We start from the raw sequence: 9,408 nt of genomic DNA, 5'->3' as shown, positions 1-9,408 counted from the left end.
TAGGTAGTAGGTAGAATGACAGATAGATAAATAGATAGATAGATAGATAGATAGATAGATAGATAGATAGATAGTAGATAGATAGATAGATAGATAGATAAATGATGGATGGATCGATGGATAGATAGCGAGAGAGGAAGAGAGAGAGAGAGAGAGAGAGAGAGAGAGACGGATGGTTGAATTAAAAGACAGACAAACAGACAAATATGAAGAAAAGGAGTCAACTGCGAATAAATACTATTTCCACTCAAAGCAATCTGTGTGATAAAAGTCTACGGAGCCAGCTCTTTTCCATTTCATTGTTGTGTTTTAGCCATAGGACGATCTTTAGCTATTTGTCCTATAACTAAGACCCTTAACAGATACTACCCACCTGGATCGGAGCGGAACTGAGAGTAATGGTAACAGGTACATCCCTTCTTCCTAAAGACTTGGCTCCCGAGCTGGAGCTTCCGGGTGTAGATTACCACTTTGCCCAGGTCATGAGCTGTTTAACCATTATCTAACACTAGCGATGCACCCCAGCGATGCTCGGGTGTTATGATCTACAGCCACATTGTATTATTTGTTCCTTTCTTATGGGCAGAATCGGCACACGAACATACTTCATAAACACAAACATACTTCATATTACAAGATTATCTACTAAATATTACTAATAAAGTTGACGGTATATCTTCGAAGTTTCATTCCATGTATTTTAAACATTTTAAACATTTTCCTAAGACAAAAATTTTGCAGGCAGAGTTGGCGAAAGCCCTCAAAATTGTGCGGCCCAGTTTCGTTTTCGAGGTTATTTTCGTAGTGAAAAAGAGTTGTGCAAAAAAACATACTTGGTAGCCGAAAGATTAGAGTCTTTGGATTCCATATACTTCAAAATCGGAAACTCAGTTTTAGAATCCATAAGGAAAATACGCCCGCGCACACACACATACACACAAATTCCGTTTTATTTATATAGATAAGCACGTGATTAAGACATCAAGGGATTATAAGCGTCAAAGAGCTTCTGTTTTCTTGATATTTACCATGGAGAATATTATTTTATTCTATTCTTGTCTCAGTCTTTGAACTATGGTGAAACTGGGTTACCTCCTTCAAAGGTTTAGTCGATCAAATAGATCCAAGTAGTTAAGCTGGATATTTACTCTTTCCGTCTCTTTTTGCCGAATCGCTAGGTTACAGGAAAATAATCAAAAATAAAAGTGGTGTCGCACAGTTAGAAACTAATAGAAACTGAGAGACACACCCGCATGCACGCAGAGAAACACATGTATATATCCATATACGGCGGGCTTCTATACAGCCGTTTTCGTCTTCCGGATTCACTGACTTGGCTTTGGTCAGTGTCCAGATTCATGCAAGAAGATAATTGCCCAAGATGCTACACGATTGTGAAACGTACTTTTAATCAGACTGTCAGACTGCCTTGCCTAGTAAAGTATAACAGCTTTGTGTTTCTAATGAATAAAAAATTGTTGAAAATTGGCAAGCTTTCCTGTTGCTCTAGTTGTCAGTAAATCATATTACATTACAGCTGATTAATGTTAAATAAATTAAATTAAAAATAATAGGTTGAAATTAATATAGTAGTGGGATAGGACCTGACGATGGCGAGGAAGAATTTGATAAATTTTTACTCTACGAGTTCACGCGCTTTCGGTTATCATTGTTAATGCGGCCCGAGGTCTACTCAATTAGGAATCACCGGTTGGACTTAATAATAAGGACCTTCATCTAGCTTTCTACTGTTTATATTGGGTTGTCCAGAAAGTTCGTGCCGATTTATAGTAGCTTACATTTGGACTTATTTTAGAACATGGTTGAGTCCATAAAATAGAATTTGACTACACCTCCATTTAGAGCACAGTTTAAGCTATCTTTTCGTGGAAGAAGGTTTATGTTCTTATAACCTGTGTTAATTCTGTAACCCTTTAAAATGGAAGATAAGAAAGTTCCTTTTCGGCACTTGATGCTTTGGGAACCAGACAAAAATTGCTGCAGCTCGGCTGGGATGCGTTACCCCACCCTCCATCTTCACCAGATATTGCTCCTTCGGATTTCCACTTATTTAGGTTTCTGCAGAATAGTCTTAATGGTAAAAATTTCAATACCTTGGATGATGTAAAAAGATACCTTGATGAATTCTTTGCCATGGAACCACCTCAATTCTGGGAAGAGGGTATTTTCAAGTTAAAGGAAAGATGGAGACGCATTGTGCAACAAAATGGTTTATATTTGGTTGATTAAAAATGTAATGGCAAGTTTATATATTGACCTTTTTCTTTCCTTTAAAAATCGGCACAAACTTTCCGGACAACCGAATATAACACTTGTAAAGGAGTAATATTTTCTATCTGTCACACGGGCAGTGACTTACCTAATATTGAATTCTTAGATTACTATAAGGTCACACATTCGTATGAATATGGTATAATACTGTCGGTTATTCTATTCCAATATCATTTTTTAGAAGTTGAGGCTCTTGTACTTCGAATATTTAGAAGAACAGCGTGTCTGTAACAGACGATCAGATATACGTAACCAACGGAATGTGAGACGTTCATAAACGCAGAAAACAACAACCAAACAAGAAAAGATTTTAAAGTAGAGTAAGATTGTAACAATCTCTATTTACATAATATACTAGGGGAAATAATGACAACACGAACGTTTATATCTTATATTATGTGGTTAATAAATTATAGTTACGACTTACTTACAACGTAAACATTATCGTGTTGAACCCACTCGCTTACATGACATCTTTGTCGACTTTGATGGCTTTAAACAGAGACGAGAGGAAGAGCAAACTATTAGAACGATTTAGTATCTCAACCACCTTCGCTGACGGGGATAGCCATGTCGGGTCCCCTGGTGATATATGTGGAGTGTTACAGTCTCATCCCAAAACTTATTAAATGCGGTAGGCTGTTTTCATTCACATGTGTATTAGACAACTGACGCACAACTCACACACACGTTCACACACATTCATGCACATACATACGCACATTTGCACACACATACACAAATACATACACACATACACAAATACACACTCACACATACACAAATACACACGCACACACACACACATACGAACACGCGCACACAGACACACATGCATAAATGTATAGGAAGAGCAAATAAGAAAGGAGGAGAGAGAGAGATAAAGAGAGAGAGAGAGATAAAGAGAGAGGGAGAGAGATAGAAAGAGGGAGAGAGAGAGAGAGAGAGAGGAGAGAGAGAGAGAGAGAGAGAGAGAGAGAGCGAGAGGGATGTTTTAGGAATATTTGTTCATAGTTTTATGGTTTTGTAACTTAAAATCCTGCGCCGGACCGATGTTGCGTCAGTTTTGGAAATATACGTCACAGAATCCGTGTAACCGACCATGAGGCATAGAAAGCACCTTTAATTCTTGTCTTTTGCCCTTTTTTTGTGGGATGGTTTTGATATTTTCGAATAAAGATCACTAAGTGTGAAGTCTGAGCCCAACATAATATATCACGTTTTGACCTAAGAGATGTTCTGTGCGTATGTACATGAGTCTATGTATGTATGTATGCATGTATGTATGTATGTATGTATGTATGTATGTATGTATGGATGTATGTATGTATGTATGTATGTATATATATATATATATGTATATTAATGAATGAATATAGATACGCACACATGTATATATGTGTGTGTGAGTATGTATCTGTCTATGCGTGTGTATGTATATATATTTCTATCGTTTAAGGCGGCGAGCTGGCAGAATCGTTAGCACGCCGGGCGAAATGCTTAGCGGTATTTCGTCTGTCGTTAAGTTCTGAGTTCAAATTCCGCCGAGGTCGACTTTGCCTTTCATACTTTCGGGGTCGATAAATAAAGTACCAGTTACGCACTGGGGTCGATGTAATCGACTTAATCCGTTTGTCAGTTTTTGTCCGTCCCCTCTGTGCGTAGTCCCTTGTGGGTAGTAAAGAAATAGGTATTTTGTCTGCCGCTACGTTCTAAGTTCAAATTCCACCGAAGTCGACTTTGCCTTTCATACTTTCGGTTCGATTAAATAAGTACCAGTTACGCACCAGGGGCGATGTAATCGGCTTAATCCCTTTGTCTATCCTTGTTTGTCCCCTCTATGTTTAGCCCCTTGTGTGCAATAAAGAATTAATATATTTCTATCTTTTATCTTTTACGTGATTCAGTCATCAGACCACGGCCATGCTGGGGCACAGCGTTGAAGAAAATTTAGTCGAAAGAATCAATCCCACTCCTTTCTCTCTTTTTAGTCTGGTACTTATTCTATGAGTCTCTTTTGCCGAAAACACTAAGTAACGTGGACGTATACACACCAACACCGGTTGTCAAGCGGTAGTAGGGGACAGACACTGACAGAAAGACACAGACAAACACATACGCATGCGCACGCACATATGTGACAGGCTTCTTTCCGTTTCCATCTACCAAATCCACTCACAAGTCTTTGGTCGACCCGGGGTTATAGTAGAAGATTGTTGCTCAAGGTGACACGCAGTGGGACTGAACACAGAACCATGTGGTTGGGAAGCAACTTTCTTACCACACAGACACGTCTGCCCCTATATAATCAATAGCGACAGAAGCATTATTAATAACAAAGGGTACACAAATGCGTACATATATTTATATAAATACATATGAACATATGTACGTGGCTGTATTTTGAGTTTTGGATATGTATGTGGTTTGTAGAAATGGTTGCAAGCACACGCACGGAAATACTAACTTTACATGTTCGTATGCATACAGAAATTATCGGCGGTGCCCCAGCATGGCCACAGCTCATTAGCTGAAACTGGAAAAATCAAAAAATCAAAATACACGTGTGTGAACGCGTGTAAATATGAACATGTTTACATGTGCGTTTACTTGATTCAGTTACTGAAATTTTACCGTGCTGTGTTCACACTGAGAAATTCCATATTACACATAAAACAGTTGAACGCGATCTTTGTTATCAAGGACCACAAGTGTGCCATGTACTTCGGAACTTCTAAAGACGACTCCATGAATGTTTTCTAAGCTGGTCAATGACGTCATAGAAGACAGCAAACCAGGAAAGAATCGTTTCGTATTCGAGTTCGTGCTTGTAAGTTTGGGAGTTTCACCTAATTGACTCCAGATGGCATCTGAATTCTGACTTCAGTGTTACTAAGCCATCAACTAAGTAGACATCCGGAGTGTGGGGATGGAAAAACATATCAACGCTTGGCGGAGTTCTCTTTTCTTTCTTTGTTTATTTGATTATATAAGGATGAAGTGCGATTAGGGATGGCTCCACACATGCAAACAGACAAATAGAAGGCAGCTAATTTTGTGCGCGAAAAATATGTGCATTCATAGGTGCGTGTATGCGTGTGTCCGTGTATGCGTGTGTGTGTATAAATGTGCCCACTCGCATATGTATATATACAGGCGCTTTTGTGTGTGATATATATAATATATATATATATATATATATGCACACACACACACATATATATATATGTGTATGCATTATATATGTACGCACACATACACATATATGCATATATATATATGTAGGTGTATATATATATATATATATATATATATATATATATATATAGTATATATATATATGTATGTATATATATATATATATGTATATGTATATATATATATATATATATATATATAATATATATAGATAGATAGATAGATATATAGATATATAGATATAGCTATATATATGTATGTATCCATACATGAATGTATTTATATGTGTCTGTGTCAGTGTGTGTATTACTCTTATATGCGTACTTACATACATAATACATACATGCATACATACATACATGCATACATGCATACATGCATACATGCATACATACATGCATACATACATACATACATACATACATACATACATACATACATATATACGCTTACGTATGTGACCTTGTTTCCTATCACAGCGGGAGATAATTTCGAAAAATTGACAACCGGAAGTAATTTTTAAAGGATGCAGTGGCTTTGGATTTGCCGATTTATAACTGCGAGATATAAATGTTTAAAGTGGTTGACTGCAATATAATATGTATTAGCGTTTTAAATAAAGATATTTAAGTTATTTGCAGACGTTATTAAAGGCAGATAGAAACAAAGTTGGCAATTTTAACGGTATATTAATAAACGTAGAATTCGTTTCGTCCTTACTTCCTGCTGTCGAAATCACTCCTCTCTGTAACATTTTACACTTTTATATTCTTTTTTTAATATTTTCTCTCCCAGTACAGTTACTCTAATCGTCCACTCGTTTCTATCACTTTATATATTACATACAACATACATACATACATACACACATACATACTAAACAACACACCGAACTCCCCATATGTATATATTCGCCTACATATATATATATATATATATATATATATATATATATTATATATATATATATATACACGCATGGTTGTATGTATTTATATACATATTACATATATATAGATATATATAATATATATCTATATATATATATATATATATACATATATATATATATATATATATATATATATATATATATATACATATATATATACATATATATATATATATATATATATATATATATATATTATATATTTATATATGTAGTATGTATGTCTGTATGTATGTATATATGGATGTGTGTATTTTTGCCTTGTTTACAATTAACATGCAAAAAAATAAACAGACAGCTACCAGGGCAGCTAAAAAATCACACAAGCAATAGGGACGCAACACCCTGTTTGTAAAGGTAGAAACTCCGAGTTGATGTGAAATATTTCGTACAATATATATAAATAAATAAATGGAGTTAAGCGCTTAACGCCATTTATTTATATATATGTATGTATATATATGTGTGAAGGCGCGTGGCTTAGTGGATAGGGTGTCAGCATCATGATCGTAAGATTGTGGTTTCGATTCCTGGACCGGGCAACGCGTTGTTTCCAAAACACTTCATTTCACGTTGCACCAGTCCACTCAGCTGGCAAAAATGAGTAACGCTGCGATGGACTGGCGTCCCATCCAGCTGGGGAGCACATACGCCATAGAAACTGGGAAACTAGGCCCATGAGCCTGGCTAGGCTTTAAAAGGGTGTATTTATTTTTTTATGTATATATACTCTTTTACTCTTTAACTCTTTTACTTGTTTCAGTCATTTGACTGCGGCCATGCAAATCGACCCCGGGACTTATCTTTTGCCGAACCGCTAAGTGACGGGGACGTAAACACACCAGAATCGGTTGTCAAGCAATGCTAGGGGGACAAACACAGACACACAAACATATACACACACACTTTCATTACAGATTTATATACAGTTATTACAATAAAAAAACGCTACAATGCTGTAAACCAGTTATTACAGTGTGAGAATGCATGCTTGGAGAGAGGTGAGAATGTTAAGTGTTGGTGCTTGGCGAAAGATAATCTTTTTAACACGAGGTCGGAACGGCATAGCCTCCAGCTAACCAGGAATTTTCCATTAATCTTGACACCTCACGAATACAAAAGCACGGTTGAAATATGGGTCTCAAATTCATCTGATGGAGACAGTCGCCACCAAATACGGAAACTTCATATGCCGTGGTCTTCGCCGGTTATTGAACTGATAGGGTTTCAAATGCTGGATACTGTTACATCTGTATATGTATGTATGTGTGTGTCTGCGTGTGCGCGCGTGTGTATGTGTATGTGTGTATGAATTATATATATATATATATATATATATAGTTAATCCAAACATGAAAACACAAAGAGAAAACACAACAACGCGAGGACGTGGAACAAGTATAGTGTTATTGGACGCTCAGGAAAGGAAAGAAAGGAGGAAGATTTAACGTTTCGAGCGGAGCTCTTCGTCAGAAAAATAGGAAAAGGAAAAATCCAAGGAAGAGAAGACGGAGGAAAAAAATCGCCAACGATACACACGCGGTCACATTATATGAGGAGTACAGGGAGAGATAGTGAGGGAGAGAATATTTCTTCTGGTCCTAAAATCGAAAACTATGCAAAATCGAAAACTAGCAGACACCTATACTCAGATACCATACTCTGCAAGTTATATAAATAAGTAAAAAAAAAGAATATGATTTTTATCTTTTATAAAAAATATGTCCAGAAGTTTCCAGTCATTCGGATAGTTGCATCCCCTTTTCGTTTATTTACGAAAAAATGTTTAACCTTAACAAAAAAGGTCAGGGTGTTCTTCATATTTGGCACCCTGGGCCGGATAACTCTGATGGTGTTCTCTTTAGCTGTTCAGCTATGCTGTTGAATATTCAGGTTCATTAGAACGTAGGACAAGTCTTTTGTGCTGTATAGGTATGGCAGCTTCTCTATTCAAATCTCACAGCGGTCAAAGTGCTTGACATATCTGTAAACAATGAAGATAAAAATTGTACCAAACCTGTGTGTATGTATAACATATCGATGTATAAATCACATAGGATCAAATAGTGGTATTGTAACACTGCAAAATATGCAATCATAACTTACCTAATCTAGCCAAGTGTTACAGACATAGTCACATGACCATTTACAGAATAAACGATGATGTTGGCGACTTGATGCAAACCGGAACTGGCTTGCATGAAGATGTCGGATACAATAATTGGAATACAAGGTGGGTCCTCTTCGTTTTGGTTAGCATCATCTATACGGTGACAAAAACAATCATCAATATATAGATATTCGTTTTACACACGAAAAGAAGCATGGAATATGTATTTTGTGAAAAGTCTATGCGCGTGTAAATACGTATTGCAAATACAGTAAGTTATAGGCGCATGGTTCCGGGTTCAGTCCCATTGCGTGGCACCTTGGGAAAGTGTCTTCTACTATAGCCTCGGGCTGACCAAAGTCTTGTGAGTGGATTTGGTAGACGGAAACTGAAAGAAGCCCGTCGTATTTATGTATATATTATATATATATATATATGCGTGTGTGTGTTTATGTCTGTGTTTGTCCCCCTAGCATTGCTTGACAACCGATGCTGGTGTGTTTACGTCTCCGTCACTTAGCGGTTTGGCAAAAGAGGCCGATAGAATAAGTACTGGGCTTACAAAAGAATAAGTCCAGGGATCGAGTTGCTCGATTAAAGGTGGTGCTCCAGCATGGCCGCAGTCAAATGACTGAAACAAGTAAAAGAGTAAAAGAGAGAGTATCAAAATATAGCTAGATCATGATCAGTCGCAACAAACTGTAAAAACGCTCTTCAGATTGGTGCAAAATATCAGATTCAAGAAGTAGTAGGCCAGTCTTGGATTTCGTTTCGTGGCTCTCCGTCGGTTGCGACGACGAGGGCTCCAGTTGATCTGATCAACGGAACAGCCTGCTCGTGAAATTAACGTGCACGT

General features: G+C 37.0%; 1 long non-coding RNA gene across 1 annotated transcript in view; it reads right to left on the bottom strand.

Moving 5' to 3' along the window:
- Positions 1-8,190: 8,190 nt before the first annotated feature.
- Positions 8,191-9,408, bottom strand: part of LOC118765703 — a 1,920-nt gene continuing 702 nt past the window's right edge. The window contains exons 2-3 of the long non-coding RNA XR_005001568.1: positions 8,549-8,705; positions 8,191-8,426 (exon numbers count right to left, since the gene is read on the bottom strand). This is a non-coding gene — a long non-coding RNA (uncharacterized LOC118765703). The remainder of the gene's footprint in view (positions 8,427-8,548; positions 8,706-9,408) is intronic.

This window comes from Octopus sinensis, linkage group LG13, assembly GCF_006345805.1.
Source record: "Octopus sinensis linkage group LG13, ASM634580v1, whole genome shotgun sequence".
Classification (NCBI taxonomy): Eukaryota; Metazoa; Mollusca; class Cephalopoda; order Octopoda; family Octopodidae; genus Octopus; species Octopus sinensis.
Note: the sequence above shows the minus strand (reverse complement) of the source record. Positions and strands in the feature narration are given on the sequence as shown.